The sequence below is a fragment of the Dermacentor andersoni genome, chromosome 6, assembly GCF_023375885.2.
Source record: "Dermacentor andersoni chromosome 6, qqDerAnde1_hic_scaffold, whole genome shotgun sequence".
NCBI lineage: Eukaryota > Metazoa > Arthropoda > Arachnida > Ixodida > Ixodidae > Dermacentor > Dermacentor andersoni.
In genome coordinates this window covers 153,643,619-153,670,538 of record NC_092819.1, presented here as the reverse complement: position 1 = coordinate 153,670,538, position 26,920 = coordinate 153,643,619, and the positions used below count along the sequence as shown (strand labels likewise).

At 45.9% G+C, this 26,920-nt stretch overlaps 1 pseudogene; it reads right to left on the bottom strand.

Annotated features, from left to right (window-relative positions):
• On the bottom strand, positions 1-26,535 carry LOC126523752 (piggyBac transposable element-derived protein 2-like; annotated as a pseudogene).
• Between the last annotated feature and the right edge of the window lie 385 nt (positions 26,536-26,920).

The following is a 26,920-nucleotide window of genomic DNA, read 5'->3' as shown; positions in this document are numbered from 1 at the left end:
TTATGAAAATGTGTTATTTAGGCTCGTAAGCACATGTCGCACCTTATGGAGACTGTCACAGCCTTCTTCTCCTTTTTCCTGCGGTTCATCATTGTTCGCTGCGTGAAATAGGGACATGATTTCGTCGAACCTGTTTCTTGTCATGCAGTCGGCGATATCCGCTTGACGAGTGTTCGCTGACCAGTACATCCTTCTAAAAGGAAGGTCAACAACAAACATGTAAAGGACAATGCCAATAAACGTGCGCATCTCGAGGACTGACTCCGGGAGGATTCGCGTGCGATTTTCTTGGGTCCTGAATCTGTTCGTTTCGAAAGTGAGGAACTCAATGAGGTCAGAGTCAACGAGTTTCAGGAACATGCCCAAGGGGCTCTTCACTCTTTCTAAACCGTCCGCAGGCTTCAAAACACTTTCTTCCTGTCCCCGATTGATATTGATGTCCTTTTTCACCCAGTGCCAAATTTTTGTTTGCTTCTACTTTTTGGCTGATGTGACTTGCACTTCTTCTTCACTGTCTGAAGAGCTTTCGCTGACATTCTGCACGGTTCTCTCCTGCGGCGTGTATTCTTCATCGCAATCCGACCCCTCCAAGTTTTCGTCCTCACTTCCACTAGGGTATTCGAAAAGAATTGCTGGAATTTCTTTGTCAGTCAAGCGATGCCTGCATATAAAAAAACGTTCTTCAAAATCAATTCACCAACACAGGTCGCTGCTAGACAACGAGTCTGAAGGTTCACTTGATGGAAATTAAATTCGGTGCCGCAAATACTCTGACATAAGCGCTCAATGAAATCATACTCGTTCATGCATTTCTCTGGAAGGACGGACCCCAGCTTCCTGGCTGCCACAAATGTGTATGTAAGCTGAACGAAGTGAAATGCTCTACAAGGAGCAGTCGTAGCAACATGAAACTGCGTAAGTATAATCGCTAGACTTCCGCAAAACTGCTGTCAGTGTTTTCAATATTAAATTATCAGAGTTCAGGTTACCACAACAGAAAAATAACGCACACTTACCGCCTTGGCCGGCTGCACATGGAGTCTCAAAATGCTCAAAATGCTGTTGTGCGGTCCCCGTGGCGCCATCTACTGATAGTGAGTGCAAGCACCAGCTGCCACGTTCCTGGCAGCTAGGAACACGGGGTTCCTAGAGCATATTTTCTACCTCGAAAAAATTAAAATAACACTGCCACGTTTGTGGCACCTGGGACACAAAGGGTTAGGCTGCTTCTCGTCGGGAAAAGGAGCCGGACGAGCAAATCACGAAATGCAGCAAAACAAATGGCTTGCATGATTACTAGTACAGTCTCGCTCGGTTGACCAGTGAGAAACAGCATAAATACCAACCTAACAAATACAATGGACAGCCGCCAAATCGTTGGTCAATTAGACATGTCAATGATGAGTCAGATTGGTGATTCTTTCGTGTTTGTCCGTTTGTAAACGTGTTGGGCAAAGCTTCGTTTATTCCATGTTGTGCCCCATTTTCACCAGAAAAAATACGAAAAAAACGGCGTGTTTTTGTTGACGCGGCACGCGCAAGTGAAACGGATTTACGGGCAAGCCGCGCGTGTCGCGTTCACACCTATCACTCAATAAAGCACTCCGGCGGTATCGACATACCAGCCGCACCACTGGTGTGGCTAGTGGTACCGGTGGTAAGGGGAGCCGAAAGGACCTAGAACCTCAGGGCACTACAAGAATATATTTCATGGTTTCACACCTGCTTACTGCATAAGTGTACAAAGTACATGCATCTTTGGTATAGCACTGTACTCTTAATGCAAAAATAAACGAATTAAAATTAATTTGTAAACTAAGAAACCAAGGTGAACCTTCAATAATTCACGAATAGGTAGGTTCACACTCAACTGACTCATGAAACAGTATGTTAGCTGTGTCAAGAATCTTAATTAGTCGAGCAATTAAGGGTGTTGACTGTCATGTGCAATGCCTTGGGGAAATGCATGTAGAAGTAGAACAAAATAGCTGTTGCCCTATCTTTCCTCATTCCCTTTTAGCTGATTAATCACTTATTCATTTAGTTATTTTTATTTTCACATACTGCAGCCCAGTTGGGCTATCACAGGAGGGGGTTTGTACACTGCCTATAACAAAATATTCTTCTGCACAAATCAACTTCAGCACCTTAAGAACCATGATAACTTCAAGATAAAAGATACAATCAGTATAACAAACACAGCATGAATCAAGTTAAATTATACAAACATTTCTCTAAAGGCAGCGACCTAGTTTCACCTGGGAGTAATGAAGTTCCATTTTTCAATTGTATGAGGAAAGAAGCTATACTTAAATAGGCTAGTATGCGGTTGAAATGGTGCAAGGTTATGTTTGTGGCTATTCCTAGTAGGTTTCAATTTATCAGGAGACAGATAGTTGTTCTTTAAGGAGTGGCGTGGGGTGTTAATTAGATTATGCAACAATTTAAGGCATTCACGATCACGCTGCTCAGACACAGGTTGTAAATCGAGTCGTTATGTTTATTTAAGGCATTATTCCAAAAATTGGAGAGTTGGAGAGTTGGAGAGTAGTACCTCACAAGGTACTACTGGCAATAACATCACCTTCAGTGCTTGTCGAATGGGTGCCGCAGTGTTAAGTTCACCTGCAAAGGCAGCGCCGAGCCCTTGCTCAGAAAATGGAAGACAGGCCGGACTCTCTCGAGCCCTGGCCAACTTTGAGCACTGACTGTGTTGATCGGTATACTATATATTGTATTATCACTCAGTACAACAACGTATATTAATTATTATTACAGTAATAATATGTACATATAATAATGATAATGATTCAGATCTGCATCTCCTTCCTTCATGCCACAGAAAATGTCTATAAAATTCTTGCTGTCAAATCAATAAATATACTTCAGAGCATTGTCGCGTTGTCGTGAGAGCGTAGAATAACACACTGGCAACATCACTTCAAAGCATTAACTCTTTCTTGGTCAAACCTGTGCCCAAAGAAACATGTGGCACTCAAAGCACAACAACCTAGCGGCGAGCATGGTGTGTCAAGCGCGTCACATGACTCGTCAAAGGTCGTAACGTAATCATTGGTGCTACATATATATATATATATATATATATATATATATATATATATATATATATATATATATATATATATATATATATATATATATATATACCTTTCGCAAAGTACAACACTATTTGCATCTCGCGTTGACTGATATCTTTCAGTTGTTAGTAGGTGAAATGCAATCCACAGAAAAAGGATAAACAATTTTATGCTTGTGTCAGTTTAATCACGCAGTATCAGGCTGGGCATCAACCAAACTAATTCTTAATATCTTTAACTGTGGCGAGGAAAGCATATGTCGCCTTGAAGAAGACAAGCCCACTTGTTGAAACGTTGGCTCCTGCTTTCACCTTGTTCTCGTTTTGCTCATCGTCTTAAATTTCCATCTCCCGCCTTCGCCATGTTTTCCCTGGGTTTGTATACATGGTATTTTAACACGCAGCCTAAAAGATTGCAGATTCTTCTTCTATATGCATAGTTGGTATATAATTGTGAATCAGCAACACACTAAAAAACGTTTTCTTCTAGCATAACACTGAAGCATACAGACCTGAAAATTTATTGTACCTACCTGGGCGTCATTTCACATATTTAGGAGGTGAATCTTTTTCCTTTGTGTGCATGTGCATTGGGCTAGCTCCCACATCAAACTATATGTCATCAATCTGCACAGTTGGCACAGTAGGAATTCACAAGACAAATTTTAGCACACTGCTTTGTTTACACTTTTCTACATTTCTGTGTGCAAGATATAACACTACAATTTCCGCTGAAGATACTGTGCTTGTTGTGCAGGCCATGTTTTGATGCTAATGGATGGCACCTGTATAATCATGTAAGACTTCTGTGAATATATTGGCACAGCAGCACCTTCTGTTATTTTGTATGTATATTTCTGACCAGCAACACAACCAAGCAGAGGTATATTGTGCTGTAGGCGAAACAAGTGGCCACTTAGATTTGGCAGCTCTAGATGGGCACATCGCACCTAGTCGTTGCTCACCCCATTTTAACATTTACATTTCACCGATGGGCAAAGGACAATGCTGGATTCCGTAAAATATCCAATTTCAAGTGCACTATGGATGACTGACTTTTGAAAAAACAAAGAAGTGATGTCTGGAAACCTGTGCACCAACTTTCTTCCTATATTAGTTACTACTGCCTTACAATGTGTCTTAAAATTCTTCATATGATGCAACTAAATTTGGCACTGGAGTAGAGAGGAGTGCAGTAATTTGATTTTACCTGGGGTGGCAAAATGCCTCGCAACACTGCTACATCAAAGTAGCAGTGTTGCAGCGCTCAATGGTGCCCTTAAAGGCATTCAGTTGAGTACATCACATAACAGGGGAGGGAGGAGTACAAACATAAATGAGATTACAAAGTAATAGTTTCAATAAATAATACGACAATGTACAGAACAAAAGTATGCTAACATTGTTTAGCTATTAAGAAACAGAATGTAAGAAATCATAAGAATTGCAAAACGAAAGTTATCCACACAGCACAAACAAATGTTGAAAATATGCATGCCCCATGAACTACGATATTAATACAGATATTTATTAGTAACTCACAAAAACAACTAAACAAGAATGTTATAAAAAAGGCAACTAATTAACAGTGCGTAGCACATCGTAAAATTTTAGTGTCAGATTCTGTGGCAATATCAGAGGGAAAGCAGTTCCATTCAGTGATGATGCAGGGTATAAAAGAGCATGCATACTGTAACGTGTGACATGTTGTGCACTTGAGTTTGAGGCGGTGATCCCTGCATGCAAAGGCGACAGGTGGTGACTGAAAGAAATGACTGCGAAGAGAAGTATGATTATAAAGTTTGTCAAGCAGGCAAAGACGCACTGATTGGTGGCGAAGGGATAGTGCTTATAAATCAGTGCATGCTTGTAATGATGACACGCAAGTGTAAGATGGATAGTCGGAAAATATGAAGGCAAGCAGCCCAGGTTTGAACAAATGCAATCTCGTCAGCAATGTATACCTGCCAGAGTACTATATTAGCGATGCGTATTCGAGCTTTGTGTGGGTTAGTGTAGTGTAAGCAAGTTTATGTATGTTGACAAGAGCATGCTTTAGGTTTCATTTGATGATGCCAAGAGAGTGACCAACTGCTGCAAAGATGGAGTAAATGTGGTGGTTTCATGTTAAGTCGTACTGTAAATGAAAACCTGTGCTGGTAGTTGAACGTTCAACGGGGATCTTCGAAATAGTCGATTACGTGTGAATTAATAATGTGTTCCATAAGTTTGCAAATTGTACTGGTTGATTATCTTCATTGGTAGTTAAGGGGTGAGAAACACTCGCTGGATTTATAGAATGGGATGACTTTAGCCACTCACCAGTCTTAGGAATGGACCCAGGGGGGTATGTCGAGACACTGTGACACATTTTTAAGTGGCTTGTTATTAAATTTGCCGCGACCTGATGTAGATGAATTTTTTATTCTGTTTAGTAAGATAAAAATGCCCGACTCATTATTAACAATTTCAGACATGTCAGATTGCATGGGGAAGTCAGGGCATGCAGTGACGTCTTCGCAGGTGGACACTCAACAAAACATGTCATTTAATGACTGCACACACTATAACTCGGGAACTACGTCACCACCAGAATTAGGATTATGTCAGGCTGTGAAAAGATCTTTATTACATGCCATAATCACTGTTATTCATGATTAATCATAGCTGTCAATCTGCTGACATACGGATTTTAGTAGCATCTGGCATTCTTTGTCACATAATATGTATCTTTCCCATGTCATGTTTTCTTTTTTGTTAAAGAGAAGTTAAGCAGACCTACTATAACTGCATGATCAGACAGCCCGTCCAGGTGAGTAATGCCAGAACAGATTAGAGGATCGCTCATTGAGATGAGAAGGAGGAATAAACACTTATTTTCGAAACAGTATCCCGGGTTAAACCCCAGTTCTATTCTGGGTGGGAGGTCTCCTCACTCCAGGAACCCTCTGGCCCTCGCTGCCTCCTTGGCCCTGGCGACGAGGTGTCGTTGTTGTTCCAGGCCCTCGGAGACGAGCTTGGCCTCCCAGGTTTCAATGAGGTCTTCGCTTTCTTGTCTGGCGTTATATTCTTTCGGTGAAGGCGATGCGTCTGTATCTAGATGCCATGGACACTCGAGGATCAGGTGCGTCAAGGTGTCTGGTAAGCCGCACATTGGGCAGTGGTATCCTTGTTGCATTAGGTATAGTCTGTGCATGAGTATTCCGTGGGTGTAAGTGCTACTCTGTAGTCTTCCAAGTGGTACCTTCTTCTTTGGTGAGCTTTGGGTGAGGTGGTGGGTACACCCTGCGTTCCAGCCTGTGATGTTGAAGGATCGCTGAGTAGGTGACGGGTACGGTCTCTGCCCCTGCTGACGCAGACCGGGCATCTTGAAAGTAGGAAGGGTTTGCCCGGCAGGTGCGGCTTCGGGCGGCCGCGGCGTGTGCTGCTTCGTTCACCTCAAGCCCGTCATGCCCAGGAACCCAGGTCACGCAGGTGTAGGGGATCGGAGTGCTGTCATGCTTCAATATCTTTACTGCTTCTGTCGACACGTGACCCTTAGCCTAGTTCCTGACAGCTGCTTCAGAATCAGAAAAAAACGACAGCTGCGTCGGTGTCCTTGCACGTGGTAGTTGCTAGGATGATTGCAGTCTCTTCTGCAGTCTCAGGGTTTTGTGCATGGACTGTGGCAGATGCTAGCTCTCTGCCCTGAGAATCTACGACGTTCAGGGCATAAGCATTTCTTTGCGGGTATTTGGCTACGTCGGTGTATCTGGCGTCCGGATCTTGCCTGTGTCTTCGCCGTAGGGCATCCACTCGGGTTTCTCTTCTTTTCATGTCGTACGTGAGATGCATGTTGCGTGTGATTGGTGCTATGCACGGTGATTTGCGGATGTTTGGAGGAATTCTTCCTTTTCGGTCCATGGTGGCTTATAAAGGTTTCACCGTAGTTCGGCCGTTGCAGCACTGATCTCCTGGTGGACGTGAGGTTAAGTCATTCTAACTGACTGGCTTTATAAGCTTCAGCTAATTCTTGCCAGGGGTTGTGTACGCCCATTTTGAGAAGTCTCGTAGTCAAAGCCGTAGATGGTAGGCCCAGGACGATTTTGATGGCTTTGCATATTTGAACGTTAATTTTTCTACCTCTGATGAGATCTAGAATATTGGCCAATGTACATGATGAACAGGTTGGGAGAGTAATGAGTTGAGGTAACGTGAAGTGTAGACAGGAATGAAGGAAAACATGCTATTGAGCATGAACAGCTGCGACAGATTCTGTTGTCCAGTTAATAACGAAGAAATTAAAATTGTCATAAATGATCAGAGTAGAATGCCAAAATAGCATATGCACTTCATTTAGAATGTGTTGACACTCGCTTGAAAATGCTTAATTTACATCCAGAGGGCAGCAGTATGCGCTTATAAAATTCTGCTTGGGCATTGAAGTGAAATGAAAATGTGCTCTAGGAATGAACGAATGCCAGTTGGAACTGCAAGAAATTATTTTCTTAAAGCTATGAGCGTGCCACCTTCTATGCAGTTGCATCATTCACAACAAAAAGTGTTGTGTGCAGATGTGGAAAGAAAAATTTTATTGGAGATGGTATCGTTTAGCCGCGTCTTGGTTAGTACAAGAAGAGATGTCGCGCATGAATCAATCATGAATGCGACATATATTTTGACATCACACTTCAACCGTTTGTGTATAAGAATGACAGGTTTGTAGAAGTGTTATTGGTGTGTGGTTGCATAAGCTGTCAGTTTCCACACTGGCAGAAGATGAAGGTTTGGCTTGTCATTCCAGAGAATGCTGAGACAGATGCACTGCACAGTTTACTTCCGAGTCCCAAACATACGTGTCGTCGTTGACCAAGAACTTGTTAAAAACCAAGCAAGCTAAGTGTGAGTTGTCTCATACTGAATACAAATTTAAAAAATAACCAGCATGGAGGAGATACTACCTGTGGTGTCCACAATTTAGCTAGCGGGGAGGCCTGAATAATGGTCGGCTCAACAAAGAACGCCACTGGTCAGGCATTTTGACGGCCATACTGCACAAAACTACCACCTTTTCACAGCTGTACTGATGATGAAATGCTTGTACACACTTTTAATGTGACAATTCCATCTGTCTGAGAAAATCCATGATTTAATCACCCATGACATGCCTCTTGGCTCTTGAAAGTTGAGCTCCAAGACTGGTATGCTGTGTATATCACCGACCGTAAGCACCAGACCAGCAATACCAGAGTAACAGGGGAATCACCCATTGCAATCACCTCTAAAAATTTAGTCAATGGAGTTAGAGAGCTCTTCTGAATCACCTTTCTAACAGCGTAGTAACACTGTACCATTTCGGAACAATACATTTGCGTTTTTCTGACATGACCCGAATACCTCAAATGGATCGCGGCTGGATGGGAGAAGTAACCATGAATGGATCTCCCAAGCTCACGCGAAGGCCCGTCGAGCCGCTTGAGAACTAACCCACTGCGGCTCAGACAGTGACGGTCCAACACTCCGCAACCCCCAGGGAAAGAGGAAGGACTGCGGGGAGGCGACGACAACAAAATAGCGATACGAAACAGGGACAGACCGGTCAGGTACCACGACGTACTGACACACTATACGAAACAAAAAGAAACATACCCACAACCCCGCAAACAACTCGACAGGTCTCAAGAAACAGATTGGAGAAGGTTGCAAACCAGAACGTTCCGAAACCCATTGCATGTAAACAGAGTAAATTCAACACAATACACAGACGCGAGTTGCAAGCTCTGCAAGCACGAACACGCAGACATGGCACACATCTTATGGAAGTGCGCACAGATCAGATCAATATATGTAGAGGACAAGATAGAACCGGGCCTTCTCGAGGAGCGATGGCTAAGCGCTCTGACTAGCTCGGAACTACACAACCAACTATTGGATATCCAGTGGGCCCGGGCAGCGGTGGAAAGGCTATGCCTCACCGCACATAATGCCCGGGTGGCCCGAGTCCAGGCTGGCAACCTTGCAGATCCTTTTCTTACTAAAGCTTTTTCCGTATGCCCCTCCCTGGTTAAAAAAAATTTACCTTCCTAAACGCCACGTGCATCTTTAGAGGCATGACTTATAGAGATGCATTGGCAATTTATTCTCTCCACCATGGATGCTAAAAAGTCCCAAAAGGCAAAATTCTACTTGCTGATAGATGCTCTATTTCAAAGAACATTTGCCCTTTTTACACACAATGCTTTGTTTAAGGTCACATTCAGAGCAAGTGAAAAGCACAATTAGGCCTATAATTCCCTGCCTGTAATGATCCTTTGTACAAACTTGCTGTGAAACAGTATTGCATGAAGCTACACTGACTCTCTACAACTGCAGAAGATTACTCTCTTCATTCAGGCAGCAGTGACATTTCTTTCCATTCATAATAAGTGAGTCAAAATGCCTATGCTCACATTATTAAAATTAAGTATTTCCTGATGATAAATTGCAGTTAAGGATACTGTGTCCTTGACAGTGGTGGCAAAATTGATGCAGCAAAGGCTGTCGAATTTGAGCGTAAAAGCATGTGTCGCATCAGAGCAAACTTTCCGTGGTAGAAAGACTGTAAGTGAGCCTGGCACAACAGGTGCGGGTAGATACATGTTCTTGATGTTATGTTTGAAAATGCTAGAAGAGTGCCCCTGTACCTAGTGTAAGCAAGCATTAAAAGTGAGTAGTTGTAAAGCTTGTGTATCTTCTGAAAAGCTGTGTTGCTTTACTGTCTTGCTTCAGCTCTTAAATGGCACTCAAGGAATTGGTGTGTGTCTGTATTTGGGCGATGTTTGATAAAAATGAGGCTGCCTCATTGGTGTCATGTGTGACTTTACCGTGTACCAGCCCTGTTCTGCAGACTCTTGTCATGTATGGTATGAAGTTCAAGTAGAGTTGCAGACATCCATTGTATATTCCTTATTTTTATAAAGAGGGAAGTACTTAAGGCTGACTCATACTATGCTTTCAACTCCTGTAATAGCAGCGCCTGTACAAAATATATTGGTCCAAAGGAACATCAGTGTACAACCGTGCCATACCCTTAAGTCTGTTCTTGCACCCAAGCAATCAGAAGTGACTGCAACATGCAACCTCTTTAATTCACATGCTCATTCACGTTGAATTAGCAACGCTGCCACGGTGTTCACCTGGGGGACGACGACGAAGTGCTCCTATTGCTGAGTGTTTGTTCTCCGTCACCAGTATTTTGTGGTAATTCTCGTTTCTTCCGGGGAACACTGTTCCCTGCCCGACGGGAATGGAAGTGGAGCCACCCGCACTCCGACCTGATGTAGCGGCGCCCGCGTCGGCAGCCTCAAGGAAGCGGAACAGCCTCTCGAGCGACAGCGAGGCTACCCTGATAGACTCGACCGAGAGCGACGACAGCTCCGACGACGACTACGTGACTGTCCTGAGTAAGAAAGCAAAGCGGCGGATGCTTGGGGCCTGTGTGGACACATCTACTATGAGGACTCCGCAAAGTTCGCCAAAGTACACCATCCTTTTCTTACCTGTGCTACCCTCCGACAACATGAGGTTCCTGAACAAGCAAGTTGCATCGGTTGAACTCGAGAGACTGTTGCCAAATGGCATTGAGGACGTACGAGTCAACCCTCGGAAGAATATTGTCGCGGTAGACGTCGCCCAAGCGTCGGCGTTAGATTCTCTGCGAGCTGTCACTGTTCTCGGTGGCATGAACGTCCGTACCATCATCCCGATGGGAAAAGAGACTACTACCGGCGTCATATATGACATTGATGCGGCCATTTCAGGCGAGGATTTACCACTTTTGATAAAGCCTGCCAATCATGGGACCCACATACTACAGGTGGCCCGTCTCGGAACTTCCAGATGCGTGAAAATTGTCTTTAAAGGTGACTGCCTTCCATCGCATGTGAAGGTAGGTCATTTTCGACATGCTGTCCGGCCCTTTGTTCCCAAGCCGCTTCAGTGCAGAAACTGTCAGAAATTCGGCCACGTGAGCGCCGTCTGTGGAAAGTCTGCTATATGTTCCCGCTGTGCAGCACAACACTCTGCAGGCAACTGCCAGGCAAAAACAACTGTCAAGGGCCCCACGATGCCTCATTAAAGGATTGTCCTAGAGTTAGGCGAGAACTCTCCATCTTGAAGAAAATGGTGAGGGACCGGTCGACCCATCGTGAAGCAGCTGCTGACGTCAGGCGACGTCGTTCTCGTCGCAGACGCTCATCAAGGAATTCTGCTCTCCGCACAAAGAATACGCGTGCCGCACAGCCTCTTGCTTTTGAATCTGCTCCAACCTGAGTGCAGAATGTTTCCAAACCGTGTATAGATAACGGAGCATCTGAAAAGACTGCCGTGAATGAGGAATGGCCACCACTGCCAAGGATAAGCCCTGTGGAAAAACCCGAACAAGGAAAGGCACCACAATGCTCCACCCCTCACCCAGATGAGCTGAAAGATCATGACCGCCGAATTGTAACAATGCTCAAGTCTTTGATAAATGCGATTCGCACGCTTGTGGGCAACTCGAATACGCCAACAGCTCGAAGCGCAGTTCAAGTGTTGGATGCCCTGAGCCCAGTGCTTGCAAATCTTGCATAAGCACAATGGCTCTTCCACTGCCTTCACTCCGTGATGAAGTGCGTAGCGCGACAATTTTCCAGTGGAATGCCAGAGGACTTAAATCACGGATTTCATGTTTCCGCCAATACGTTTTCACGAACCGATTTCCTGTAGTGGTAATATGTGAATCGAACGTGTCGAAAGCGCTAAGACTCTCTGGATACGAAGCCTTTATGGCGTCAACGTGCGGGCAACCCAGCAAAGTAATTGTTTACATCCGTACAGAACTGACTTACATCCCCCACTCAGTGCAGCCTCATGATGGAAACCAATACGTGTGTCTCCGCATTACAAAGAATAAAGTGGCCTTCACCCTTATCGCGCCTACATATCCCCATATAGTCGGTTCGACGGCGACCGATTGCGAGACATCCTGACGGCAACTACTGGACCGTGGATTATCACAGGAGATTTTAATGCTCATCACTTGGCTTGGGGAAGCTCCAGAATAGATTCCAGGGGCCGGAAACTTGTGGAATTTGCTTCCGACCATGAACATAGCATTATGAACGATGGCAGTCCGACGTACTTGCGTGGTGCGAACTATAGCAGTTGCTTAGACTTGACCTTGGTGTCACGGCAACTTGGTCAAAATGTTCGATGGTTCTCTGACATCGAGACTCATGGTAGTGACCATATTCCCACCTACTTAATTATCAATGGATTTGGAAGCTTCTCCTCTTGTACTTCCCGACAAGCATATATAAGGTGGTCAACGTATAAGACAAAGGTGGAAGAGGCATGCAAAGAAGGATTTACCGGCACCATTGAAAACCTTATTACAAGTGTACTGGAATCGTCTAAGTACACATTTACATCTGCGAAAAAAACGTACGGATTTTGACATGGAACTTGAGCGACTTCGAAAGATTCGCAGAAGAGCCGAGAGGCGATACAGGCGCACGAAGTCAATTCATGACCTTAGAGTCGCTCGACGTATACAGAAGAAAATCCAACGTCGTATGGCCAGGTTGGAGGAACAACGGTGGAAGACGTTCTGCGAATCACTTGACCCCCGCAAGCCTCTGTCTATCATATGGAGGACGGTGCGCGGCCTTGGCTCGTCTCCACAGCAACGACACCCATTCTCAGCCCTAGCCCTCCATCAAGGCCGCTCACAGGCCGATATAGCCGAAGATTTCTGTGTGAAGATTGCGGGCAGTATGGTCACCATCAATAGTTAAATTCTGGGTGAAGTTCCTGCGACACGCTTCCCAGAATTGAATGTGTCCTTCTCACTTGAGGAATTGGACGCTGCTCTGGCCTCATGCAGGCGCTCATCGTCGCCAGGACCAGATGGCATCACCTACGCTGCTTTATGCCACCTAGGTGAAGATGGCCGAAGCAGACTGCTGGAATGTTATAACCAGTCATGGAATGATGGCGTCGTTCCTGAGCGGTGGAAGTCCCGCCGCTTGATACCACTCCTGAAGCCTGGAAAGTCGCCACTTGACCTAGCGTCCTACCGACCCATTGCGCTGTCCAGCTGTGTTGGGAAGGTCATGGAAAGAATGATTCTCACCCGCCTAGAATGGTATCTTGAGCGCCACAACGTATACCCCGATGCCATGGCTGGTTTGAGAAGAGGCCGTTCCTCTATTCACAACGTCATCGACCTAGTCTCGTCTGTACAACAGGAAAAACACCACAAGCGTGTATCGGTTGCACTATTCCTCGACGTGAAAAGCGCCTATGATAATGTAACGCATGAAGCCATCCTTGATTCCCTGGAAAATAATGGAATAGGTGGACGCATGTTTCGGTGGATTCGGAGCTATCTATTCAAAAGATCCTTCTTTGTGCACAGTGCAGATGGCCGAACTGCTGACTATTACACTTACCGTGGCGTCCCTCAGGGTGGGGTTCTTAGCCCCACTTTGTTCAACCTTGCAATCCTTGGCCTTGCCGACGTTCTACCACATACAGTAAACCTTTCCATATATGCTGACGACATATGCATATGGGCCTCGGCAGTTACACGTCTCCAGGTGCGTGCACGGCTCCAAAAAGCAGTGACCCTAACATCATCGTACCTGCGTGCACAAGGCCTCAGCATTTCGACCGAGAAGTGCGCCTTAGTCGCCTTTACCCACAAGCCCATGACCTGGTACCCCATTTCTATTGACCACCAACCAATTTCCTACGCAAAAACTCACCGATTCCTAGGCGTTATTATAGACAGAGACCTTTCATGGAGCCCCCACATCACATACTTGAAGAAGAGGCTTACTTCTATCTCCCATATACTAAGGTTTCTCGCCGGTAAAACGTGGGGCACATCCGTGGCATCTATGCTTCAACTATACAGGACGCTCTTCCTAGGATACTTGCGATACAGCACACCAGTGCTGTCCAATGCTAACAAAACTAACATCCATGTCCTACAGAGCATTCAAGGCCAAGCCCTTCGAACATGTCTGGGGCTACCTCGAAATGCTTCAACCGTGGCAACAATTGCCACCGCGAGAGACCACCCAATAAGGACCTATATAGATATCGACGCGCTCCGGGTGCATGTTCGCCATATATCCAGAGTCCCTGACCACCATCTCGCTCGATTGCCTGAGAAAAAGACCTAGGGCAGCGTTCTCCAGATCAATTGCGGCTAACTGGCACTCTTTGTCTTTGAGGCACTCACCCGCAACAAGAACGCCATCCCCTATGTGGTGCTTGAAGAAGCCTCCTGTGTACCTTGCTGTTCCAGGAATAGTGAAGAAAGCTAGCCTGACCACCGCGGCTCTCAAGCAGCTCACATTGGAACTTCTGCATTGTTCATACTCTAACCGAATCCATGTTTACACGGATGGTTCCGTCTCGGAAAATTCTACAGGCGCCGTTGTTCTACCATCTCAATCGGTCGTCATCAAGTTTAAGACATCACACGTAACGACATCTACAGGCTCTGAACTGGCCGCTCTTCGCGCTGCTGTCGAATACATTGAAAAAGAACCGCCCAACAAATGGGCAATATTTTGTGACTCGAAAGCAGCCCTCCAGAGCTTGAGAAGTTTACGACGTGGCAATTATGAACAGCTGGTGTCACAAATCCACGAAACCTGCCATTGCGCTTCTGAAAGAGGACATAATATCATATTTCAGTGGCTGCCGGGACATTGTGGCATCGTTGGTAATCACCTCGCCGACGACGCTGCCCGACGTGCCCAGGCTGGCTCGCCTACACTCCTTATACCTTTATCCAGAGTCGACGCTGCAAGAGAGCTTCGCACACTCACTCGTACAATCACGTTAGGTTTCTGGCATACACCTCAGAACTCTCAGTGTCGTTTACACAGCCTCGACCCATCACTGAAACTTACGTTACCAGCGAACCTTCCACGACGTGACGCAACACTGCTGTGTCGGCTGTGAGTAGGAGTAGCATTCACCAACTCCTACAGCTATCGTATTGGAATGGCGGATTCACCAATGTGCGCGAAGTGCAAGTGTGAAGAGACCATCAGTCACCTTCTGTGCCACTGTTCTCGCTTCGATAATCAACGCGAGACTCTCCAGTGTGCCTTAAATAGACTGGATGACAGGCCATTTACGGAAGCGAAGATCTTGGGGGCCTGGCCTCATAGTTCATTGGCCCAGAAAGCAGTTCGAGCGCTTTTTTGCTACCTGAGGGAAACAGACTTGAGTGCCAGACTGTAGACATCCTATACCTAAGTTCTCTCTCTCCCTCTTTCACTCCCCATTCCCCTCCCCACGTGTAGGGTAGCAAACTGGACTCAGTCTAGTTAACCTCCCTGCCTTTCTGTCTTCCCTTCTCTCTCTCTCTCTCTCTCTGGGCGTGTTCTTTAGCGAACAGAGGGAGAGCAGCTATTGCCCTCATCACGTTCTGAATAATGATCTCAATCTGGTCCCTCTGCTTCGGTGAGAGCCAGTAAAACTGAGCCTGATAAATAATACGTGCCTGGAGTACAGACCAAACAACATTACTGGCTACTTCGGTACATGCCCCTCCATATTTTGAAGCAACCCTTCCTATCAGCTGGAAGGTTGACAATGGTGCCTTCTTTACTTTGCCTAGCCAAATTTATCGTGTTCCAGATTGGCAAACATCGAGACCAAGGATCCGTACTTTTATTTCTTGTAACAAGGACCAGTGCCGTAGCCAGGAATATTTTTGTGCGTGTGTTGGGGAGGGGGGGGGGTGGCGAGGAGGGCAGGGGGCAGGTGAGCGTTGTTTGCACATCGTCTTATGCCAGGTAAACTGAAATTTTGGGTTCGGGTGCAAGAAGTTACGTTCCCGGTGTCGAGCATGCTCCAAGGCAATGCTGGTCTAGTCTGGTGTGGTTGGAAACCCCTCTCTCAAACTAATTGCCAATAATTGTTAGAAAGCTATACTGTGGCTCCTTTTCCTTGCAGTAAGGTGTGTATTGTCCAAAATGAGCGATGCACGAATGATGGATGTCGCGGCACCTATTGTTGCCTGCAAATGTGAGCCACCATTCAGGAGCACAGCAGTACTGGGCGGTAATACTAGTAAATTGACATAAGTAGCAAGGCTTCATTATGCATACACTGGAGTTAAATGCCATTTTTGATTAAAATGGCTGTGACATATGAGTAGGTTTTGTTTTTTGTGGCTATTATCTGGCTTTCGTGCACCCCCTGCATGGGCTGTATTATTCTCGCATCCCTCTGACAATAAACATTTGCTTGTGAGTACTTCTTGATACCTTCATTAATGATTTTTTTTCTTGATACTCAGATCCCTGTCTTTGAAATGTGGCCTCTGGCTGTCTAAGTTCTTAGGAATGCAGACTTGTATGATGTTAACATACCTGAAAAGAAGCAGTATACACACTGAATACTAAAATTACAGGAAGCCACTGCATTAAAATTAATGGTGAGTCTTGAAAAGGGTCAGATGAATTGGCCCCAATGAATAATTTACTGAAGCTATAAAAGCTGCTTTCCTGAATAAATTTTCCAAGACAAATACAGCAATATGTGTGTCATGAATGAGTAGAATTCACAATTATCTGAAACATATTTGCTTTGAGAATTTGTCCCAGGTGCGAGAAGCTCACTTATTGCAGAAGCTTGAAAACAATACAATGACCGCCACACACCTTTACTACGCGGAAAAAAAAACCAGACGGTAGCACACTACCCAGCGAGATAAAAAAACAAACACATGTTGTCATTTACTGAAATTGCTCTTTATTTTTAAAAGTTCAATTCATAACAAGTTTCTGCAGAGTGTATTAATGTTTACGTCGGTTTCCATATTACATGCCCCTCTGTGGCAACAAAATGTTGCACATGCACAATCAATCACGCATGCCCTCCGACAAAGAGTGCATTTTCTGGATGGAAACTGAGTGAATAAAGTGACATGTGGCTCATTTGTAATTGCACGCAAACTTGATGGCTGATAGCACTAAGGGCAAGTAGTAGTAGCATAAACTTTATTTCTCTTAGTGGTTTGGGCGGTCGGTGCATCCCTCAGTTCAGGGCTCCACTGGTCTCTGTGGTTAACTGGGCTTGATCGAGAAGAGCTCTCCGGCTCCCTACATCTTCACTAGCAAGCCAAACATCTCAGTGTCTGTTACTTGGAACTTGCGCCGTAAGGCGCGAATTGGAATTTGGAGGCTGTAGTTTATACATTCATGTTACATAGGCGAGAGTTGGCAGCTCCCCGCGCCAAGAACACGTACTTTCATAGAATGCAGGGTGTATCTTACTTAGTATATGTAGGTGTAGATATGTGTTAGCCTGTACACAGTGCCATCCCCTGGCCTGTTCTCCCATAAGGTTGGGGTGCGGGCGGCTGTATTTTTGTCTCTCTTTTTCCTGGTTCTCGAAGGTGTGGGTCAACGGGGGGTTCCTTGAAAGTACCGACTCGTGCTCGGATGCTTATTGCCCGAACAGTTCGGTCTGCCCTCTCATTTCCCTCGAGTCCAGAATGCGCCGGGCACCAAATTACCTCCTCCTGCAATTCTGTGAACTTTGCATGGGACGGTACCCGTCAATAACAAACAGCATGCTGCCAGAGAGTATACCATGGCCAATGCAGATTGTTTCTTTTGCTTCTGCATCTCGAAAAGCCAGTGCTATGGCTGCTGCATCCACGGTACAGGTTGAAGGGTTCCGAATGGAGGTTGTTATCACTGTGAACCGATTGAAGGCCACTATTCTGAATTTGTCTGTTGCCACTCTACACGCATCTGTCTAGTATATGTCTGGATTTCTTTCATATTTCTTTTGTAAAGCCTTTGATTGCGCTTTTCTGCTTTGGTGGTGTTCCGTGCTCATATTCTTTGGGATTGGTGAAACTAGAATTTTCTCTCTTGTTTGTCTGGGTAGCGAAACTGTTTTTTCCCAGCCATACTGCGCTCTCAGGGGATATCCCACCTTTTGCAATAGGGCCTTTCCTTGTTTTGTCGAATTCAGACGTTCTATCTGAGGCGTGACCACTGCTGTGCCATGTTCTTCATATGTGTTGTGAATACCAAGAGCCTCCAGATATTTGGCGCTTGTGTTTTTGGGAGCCCTAACTGCCCTGATGATGGAGCTCACTTTAGACATTTCAGCCTTATTTAGTTTTTGAAAGGGGAGGCTATAGGTCACCCTGCTAATAATGAATGCTTGCAGAAGTCTGACTGCCTCCGCTTCTTTGAAGCCTCTTCGTTCTTTTGTGACTCTGTAGATAATTTGTGCCACATTCCTTGTTCTTTGTTTTAATGTTTCTAGCATGTGTGATGCCCTGCCGTTGCCTTGGTACAAAAACTCAGAATACATTCAGGTATGTGGACACCAAGGGCAAGAAACAAGAAAAAGAATTGATATTGGCTAGGTGCTTTCTTTTAATGCAGTGAAACGTAACTAAAATCCAAGTATGCATTTATACGACATCTGCACATGAACATATGTTACTAAAATACATCAAAGCCTGACCAAGCAGACTAATTCGCAGGCTTCTTTGAATTTATTCCATTTATCCTTTTCAGCACTGGTGAAACGTGCAATACGTGACTATGAAAACGCAGTTGGTGTCTGCATACAGAAAAAAGAAATTGTATGCTGTAACTGCCTAAAATTTATTTGTAATGCACAAAATTTTGTGCATACACAATTTGGTACAAGAAAGTGCTGGTACGGATTTCCCAGTGAAAATGCATGCAGTTTTAAGCTTATTTCACAAAACTGATAAAATGAACATAATTATGTGCACACGCTGCATGCCTCCATTTAACACAGAAACAGGCTAGCTGTTCGCATTGTTCATGCTGCATAACAGTAATTTGCCGCCTTAAATATAATGTTGCAGTGACACAAATCGCTCTCACAACCTATATCGACACTTAGGGAATGGTTATCAAACACACCTAATGATGAAAATACAACACTCTTTCACCCGCCGTGGTTGCTATAAGTGTCGTTGGCGTTGTGCTTAGTATTAAGCACGGGTCGCAGGATCAAATCCTGGCCACGGCGGCCGCACTTCGATGCGGTGGCGTGCAAGAGCGCCCGCGTGCCGTGCATTAAAGAAATGTGCATAGCAAAGAGCCCCAGGAGGTCAATATTAATCCGAAGTCCCCAACTGCATGCGGCGTGCCTCGCAATCAGACCGTGGTTCCGGCACTTAAAAAGCGAGAAATTGAAAAAAAAAGTCTCTTTTTTGTGCGGCACTAGCTCCTTGAGTTTTCTTGAGCGGACCGACGGGTCTCAAGAGCGCAACAGAATAGGTGTGAGCATTATGTGCATTACGCAATGGGTCGCGCCATATATACTCACCACCGCAGCTGAATATATAAGGCCGCGTGAAACATGAGGCAACTGGGCAAGCGGTAATCCGAAACGCGCCGTTTCCAAAGTAGTCGACACCGTACGCGCTCCGATTTTGTGAGGACTGTGGGTGGGGTTTCACTAGCCGCTTTCATATCGTACCGCAGTAGGGAATGCCCGAGCACGGCCGTGCGAACCACGAAAGTGTATTGTAGTACACAGATCACAAGGCGATGGCTACGCGGTGGCCGATACCGGAGTGCTCCGAAGTGGGGCAGGTAGTTTTCTTGTGAGGTTCCACATTACACGAAACACTCTCCGACGGCCGCCGTAATTCTCTCGTAAGAACGCACATAGACACACACGCAGAACTAAAGAGCGAAACAGGTGCCGTCACAGGCGCCGACGCCAGTGGCGCTTCGCAGGCTTTGCCTTCAGTTTCACCTTTAGTTGATAGGAAAACGAACAGAAGCGAGGACATTCTGCGGCCGAAGCCGTCGAAGTTTTGTACGGTCCCGCTTGCGAAGTCAGATCGTCAGGTGCCGACCGGGGGTTCTGGCAGCGCGACAGGACATTGTGGTCGACGAGGCGAACAAATCGTCTACTATGTCGCCCTAAATAAGCTGGCTTGGACTCTAGGAATGTATAAATTTGCAGAAATAAAAAGAAAGAAAAAGAACCACTTGGACAATATATCTCTCCTTTCTCGTCTCCTTCTCACAGATGTGTATAATAAAATAAAATAATGCATAAGATAAGAAACAGAGAACTCCGTTTACGCGAAAGGGAGGTCTCTATTTTATAAACTCCCCCTTAAAAAGGATGTAGAATTCAGGTTCTTTCTCCTTCTTTCATCCCCATCTTGCGAGGGAGCGAAATGGAGGACGCTGAATATTTCTGCACCACTGTAAGGGAGCACGCTTTGCAGGCACGTAGTCTCAAGGGAGGTCACATCCCTTAAAATACCCTTTTCGGCTCATTTACGTTTACAGTGTAGACTGAATTTACGTTACATACTCTGCGTTTCTTAGCCTGGCTAAACTTGACGACGAAAGAAATCAGTATTTTGGTCCACTGCGCTCGCATCATGTGAAGAACCCGGGTTTGCAGTTTTGCGAGGGCCTCGGCAAGCTGCGTACAGTGCAGCCAAAAAAAAGAAAGAAAAATGCAGACTGCATTTTCTTGTGTGTGTGTGTGTGTGTGTGTGTGTGTGTGTGCGTGTGCGTGTGTGTGTGTGTGAGTGGCGCGACCTGCGGAGTTTTGGAGCCAGTAGAGGCCCTCCGTCTGGCAACGTATTTTTTTATCTCTTTCATTTCAGCAGCCATGAGCGCGATTCAAAGCAACCGCGCAAAGATGGTGCCCGTTTGTCAAGTGCGCCTACGTTCACAGTGGCGGACGTGGTCATAGGTCACATGGATAGTTTTGCTAGTTTGCTTACATCAATTTTCGTTGCTATTGATTGTGCAGTGGAGCTGAGAACATGAACGTACAACATTGTTTTACGAAGACTTTCAAAAAACTTGAAAAATCAATTGTGGCACATTGCACAATTCTACAGCGTTTGCCGATCAAGTTAATTCAAATGCCATCTATTTTAGTCCAAGCGCCAATCACTTTCATCCACGTGAGAGAGATTTATTCTCAGCCCCATATAATTAAATATTAGCGCCACGTATTTTAATTGTAACGCCAGTGAATTTAATCCTAAGATGCAGTTGCTGATGTGTGACGACATGTTATATTTTTGCGCCGACTAAACATAATCAAGCAGTGTTCTTGTAGATTGTTGTCTTGTGACAACAAAGATGTGTTTCCCACACGAAACATCCTCGAAATAATGCACAGTTATGAACATAATGCCTCATGACTTCGAGCGTACCAGAATCTTGGAAAAACGCTGATATAATCCTAATCCATAAGAAAGGGGACGCCAAAGACTTGAAAAATTATAGACCGATCAGCTTACTGTCCGTTGCCTACAAAGTATTTACTAAGGTAATTGCAAATACAATCAGCAACACCTTAGACTTCCGTCAACCAAAGGACCAGGCAGGTTACTCAGCAATAGACCATATTCACACTATCAATCAGGTGATAGAAAAATGTGCGGAATATAACCAACCTTTATATATAGCTTTCATTGATTACGAGAAAGCGTTTGATTCAGTCGAAACCTAAGCAGTCATGGAGGCATTGCGGAATCAGGGTGTAGACGAGCCGTATGTAAAAATACTGAAAGATATCTATAGCGGCTCCACAGCCACCGTAGTCCTCCATAAAGAAAGCAACAAAATCCCAATAAAGAAAGGCGTCAGGCCGGGAGATACGATCTCTCCAATGCTATTCACAGCGTGTTTACAGGAGGTATTCCGAGACCTGGATTGGGATGAATTGGGGATAAGAGTTAATGGAGAATACCTTAGTAACTTGCGATTCGCTGATGGTATTGCCTTGCTTAGTAACTCAGGGGACCAACTGCAATGCATGCTCAGTGACCTGGAGAGGCAAACCCGAAGGGTGGGTCTAAAAATGAATCTGCAGAAAACTAAAGTAATGTTCAACAGTCTCGGAAGAGAACAGCAGTTTACGATAGGAAGTGAGGCACTGGAAGTGGTAAGGGAATACATCTACTTAGGACAGTTGGTGACTGCGGATCCGGATCATGAGGCTGAAATAATCAGAAGAATAAGAATGGGCTGGGGTGCGTTGGGCAGGCATTCTCAAATCATGAACAGCAGGTTGCCATTATCCCTGAAGAGAAAAGTTTATAACAGCTGTGTCTTACCAGTACTCACGTACGGGGCAGAAACCTGGAGGCTTACCAAAAGGGTTGTACTTAAATTGAGGACGACGCAACGAGCTATGGAAAGAAGAATGATTGGTATAACGTTAAGGGACAAGAAAAGAGCAGATTGGGTGAGGGAACAAACGCGCGTTAATGATATTTTAGTTGAAATCAAGAAAAAGAAATGGGCATGGGCAGGACACGTAATGAGGAGGGAAGATAACCGATGGTCATTAAGAGTTACGGAGTGGTTTCGAAGGGAAGATAAGCGTAGCAGAGGGCGTCAGAAAGTTAGTTGGGCGGATGAGATTAAGAAGTTTGCAGGGACCACATGGCCACAATTAGTACATGATCGGGGTAGTTGGAGAAGTATGGGAGAGGCCTTTGCCCTGCAGTGAGCCTAACCAGGCTGATGATGATGATGATGAACATAATATATATATATATATATATATATATCCCCCCGGTGGCATAAGCGCCGTCACGGTGCTGTTACATATCCAAGGCGCGTGGAGAGTTTTAGGGTTGGAGTAGGGTGACGTGGACAAATTCACTCGTTGTCACAGCGGAGGACGTAGTGGGCGTGGCTAGAACGGTTTCGAGGGTGACATCGGTCACGTGGTGGAGCACGCGTTATGGGCCTGTGTAGCAGGAAAGCAGTTTTTCACAAAGGCCAATTTTACGCGATGGTGACCAAAGCAACACGAGGGTGCCGGGCACAAAATGGACATCACGGTAACGGAGGTCGTAGCGTTGCTTTTGTTTGCCTTGAGAGACTTGTAGACAAGCGCGCGCAAGTTGGCGAGCATGGTCAGCATGGGCAATAGCATCACGGGCATAAGCGCTAGTTGAAGCTGTGGCGGACGGAAGAACAGTGTCCAGGGGTAGCGTCGGTTCGCGGCCATACAAGAGGTAAAAAGATGAAAAGCCAGCAGTTTTAAGACGGGAAGAGTTGTACGCAAAGGAAATGTAAGGTAGAGCCTGGTCCCAGTCACGGTGGTCGTCTGAAACGTATTTGGATAGCATTTCTGTAAGTGTGCGGTTCAAACGCTCAGTGAGGCCGTTAGTTTGAGGGTGGTAAGAGGCGGTAAATTTATGCTGTACTGAGCAAACACGCATGATGCCGTCAATGACTTTGGTTAAGAGCGTACGGCCACGGTCTGTTAGCAATTGACGCGGAGCACCATGCATCGAAATGATATCATGTAGGAGGAAGTCCGCAACATCAGTTGCGCAACTTGTCAGAAGAGCGCGGGTTACGGCGTAGCGGGTCGCGTAGTCCACCGCAACTGCAACCCACTTGTTTCCTGATGTAGATTCCTGAAATGGGCCGAGAAAGTCTAAGCCGACACGATGGAAGGGCTCAATAGGGATGTCGAGCGGCTGCAGGTAACAAGCGGGGAGCTGGGAAGGCTTCTTGCGTCGTTGGAAAAGGTCACAAGCGGCGACATAACGTCGTACAGAATGGGCAAGCCCCGGCCAGAAAGAACGGCGACGTACAGGGTCATAGGTTCGAGATACGCCGAGGTGTCCTGCCGTTGGTGCGTCGTGAAGCTTTTCTAGAACGGTTGAGCGGAGGTGTTTAGGTATGACAAGTAGGACCTCAGAGCCGTCCGGATGAAAGTTACGGCGGTACAGAGTACCGTCGCGGAGGACGAAGAGGCGTATACTGGCGTCGGGCGGAGAGTGTTCAAAACGGTCGATGAGTGCTCTGATGTAGGCGTCACGACGTTGCTCGTCGGCGAAATGAAGCAGCTGCGATACAGAGAATACGCAAGCAGCACTGGTAATATTGGAGGAGTCAGGATCGTCAACAGGGTAACGCGACAGGCTGTCAGCGTCTTGGTGCAGGCGGCCAGACTTATAGACCACAGAATACGAAAATTCTTATAGTCTCAAAGCCCATCGACCAAGCCGGTCTGTAGGATGACCTGATGACGGGCCATTTCCACCTACTGACACTGCAATACGCCCTGAAGAATGCCTACGAATGCCTCTTATTGTGCAGCAAGCAAACGAAGCTCTTCAACACGTTCTCGTCTCTCTTCTTACTTCTCTTCAGCTCACATTCCTATTTTCTCTTTTCTTTTTTCTGCACGTATATTGCGATCCTGCTACCTTGCACGGGCCTTCATCACTGCATGCTCTTTCTCCCAAGCTAGCCGTTTCTCTTGAATAGCAAGTTTACTCTCCTCAAGGACAAGCATGCGCGATTCAGTTACCACCTCTTTGCCTTTCCTTATCGCGTCGCGTTTCATCCTTTTCAGCAGGAAGTCGTACTTCACTTACTCTTGCTGCCTTTTTCCTGCGTAGCGACAGGCATAAAAAAGGAAGTGTCACATGAATTTTCCAGTGCATTTCTTACATTTTCTGCCCAACCGGATTACCCTAGCAACTTCAGGCACTGGCAGCCTTATCCTTCATAATTTACCAACCTCACAGTGGTTTCTCAGGTTACCATCAAATGTACCGGGCTCGCAATTTTGTGATGAAATCGTATTGCATTGTTGAGTCACTTGCAGCTCAGGACACTATGAAAGTATGAATGAAAGTGAAATTTATTAAACGCAACTCATTTATGTTAGCCGAGACATATTGAAACGGAACAATGCCATCAAACACTCTTGTGCACTACTGACGCCACTTTATCGTCCGTTCCACATTGGCATTAATTTGGGCTACATCGCAGCATACCCTATCAGTTGACCAAAATAACGAACCATGCTTGCTCTGTCGTCACTTATCTACCTATGTATGACTCTAACCTTCTGTTGCATTGTCTTGAGTAGCAACTTAATTCTGTGGGACATTAAAGCAATCGTTTTATAACAAACATTATTTTTGGCATCTCCTTTCTTATGTAGCAGAATAACAATACATCCAATTAAGAGTATCAGCCATTCTGCAAGTTAATAACTCTGTGGCATAACTCACAAATACCTTGTTCATTATGCTCCAATTTTCTCCATGATTTTAATCTGAGTGTTGGCTGAAACACTTGTGTGCATGCTAGTACCTGCTGTAAAGCTCAGATAACTTTAACTGAAACTGTCGCTCCTAGTTCATATCTAATATCTGAAGAACGCTATTAATTGCATTTCTTGCGTTTGTTACGTCAATCAACAGACTGCATGGATCGCTGCTGGCAGCGAGAATATCCCATGTTCAGTCTGGCCCTATAACTAGGGTCTGTGCAAAATGGTTGCCCTGCCAGTGGGTGCCCTGTGTTGGCATAGCTCCTACGGATGGCACGCAGGCCATTCCATCGCGCAAAAATATGATCTCAAAAAATACCTACCACACCCAGGGTAGCTTTGAGGCGTTTGTGAGTGCGTCGGTTAACTTCCAGGTGGGTCCGTGCACCTGCGCCCTACTGCTGAGGGCACAGCCGCTGAATGTGCATTCCCTGCGGGAACGGGCGCTGTCGGAGCAGGCGCTGCACGCATGGATGCAGGTGAGAGAGGCTCTGTAGAAGCTGGTTGGTCGAGGTTCGTCACGTCACCTCAGGGGTCTTGATCCCGCTCCGCATCGTCGTCAACCAAATGATACATTCGATTAAACAGCTGTTCGGTGGTGCCTGCAAACACAGGGTACGCAATGCTACTTCAATACAGCATGCTCACCACATGTAAGAAATAACCTTAAAGTGTTGGGATTCACAGTAGCAATTGGTGCTACAGACAAACGGGAAAAGTGCACGTTCCGACAAGGTCGAAACCGTCATCGGCGGTGTCACACTCTGGGTCGACAACCCTGTGACGTACTGCGTGTAGGGTTGCGTGCACATCTCTCGCAGCAGCTGCCGATTTTCTTGATAATGCGTTTGAATCTGCATTCAAGGCCTTGCTCATCTTTTTTTGCTGCGCGCACTTTGTATAGAGTGGCTCCGATGAGGATGAAGATATCTTCCAGCACTTGATGACGTTCCCGATATTCTTCTTGGATTCCTCACCTGCAAACAGCATGTGCAAAAAATGCAAGTTCGCGCAATGCCGACTGTTGCAGCTTGCAAAGAAGACACCAACCGTACTTACGTTTTTTTTTTTTTTTTTTGATTTCGCCGGTTGTTTAGGGAGTAGCGCGCTAGGAGCAGGTTCACGGGCTCGTGAACGCTGTGCACTGAGAATGGCTTCTTCAGCGCGTTTTTCAGACGCCACGCTTTCTCTTCCCACTCGTCTGGATGCTGGAATGGGTCCACCGTCTGCACTTCCGCCAGCATGGCCACATTGTCCTTTACCGTGAAGTGCACACGATTTGCACCAGGTTTGCTGTTGCTATCCGCGTAAAACGGCGTTGCAGCCATCTTGCACTCTCGTTTCTGGTTTCCTGGAGGTCTCGCGAGAACGTCACGTAGCAAGCGTTGCGGTACGTGCCGTGGTACGTACGCACCGTATTGTTACTGGCGTACCCATGCATCCGTGCAACAGATATGTTACGTTTGGCGCATGCGCAGTTCTTTCCCGCAGGCTTGCAGCGTACGCAGTGTTGTTACGTACGCCCAATTAAAAGTGTCTATTACAGGAAACTACGTCTACACATCTGGACTTCACCAAGACAACTTCACGAAACGTAACCTCCAAACCGTTGCCAGCTTTGTCCCTCTGGTGCCGCATAGAATTGACGTTCGCCATATCAGAGTTCGAATGAACTACGGTGCGATTGCATTGCCGCCTATTTCAGGCGTAAAA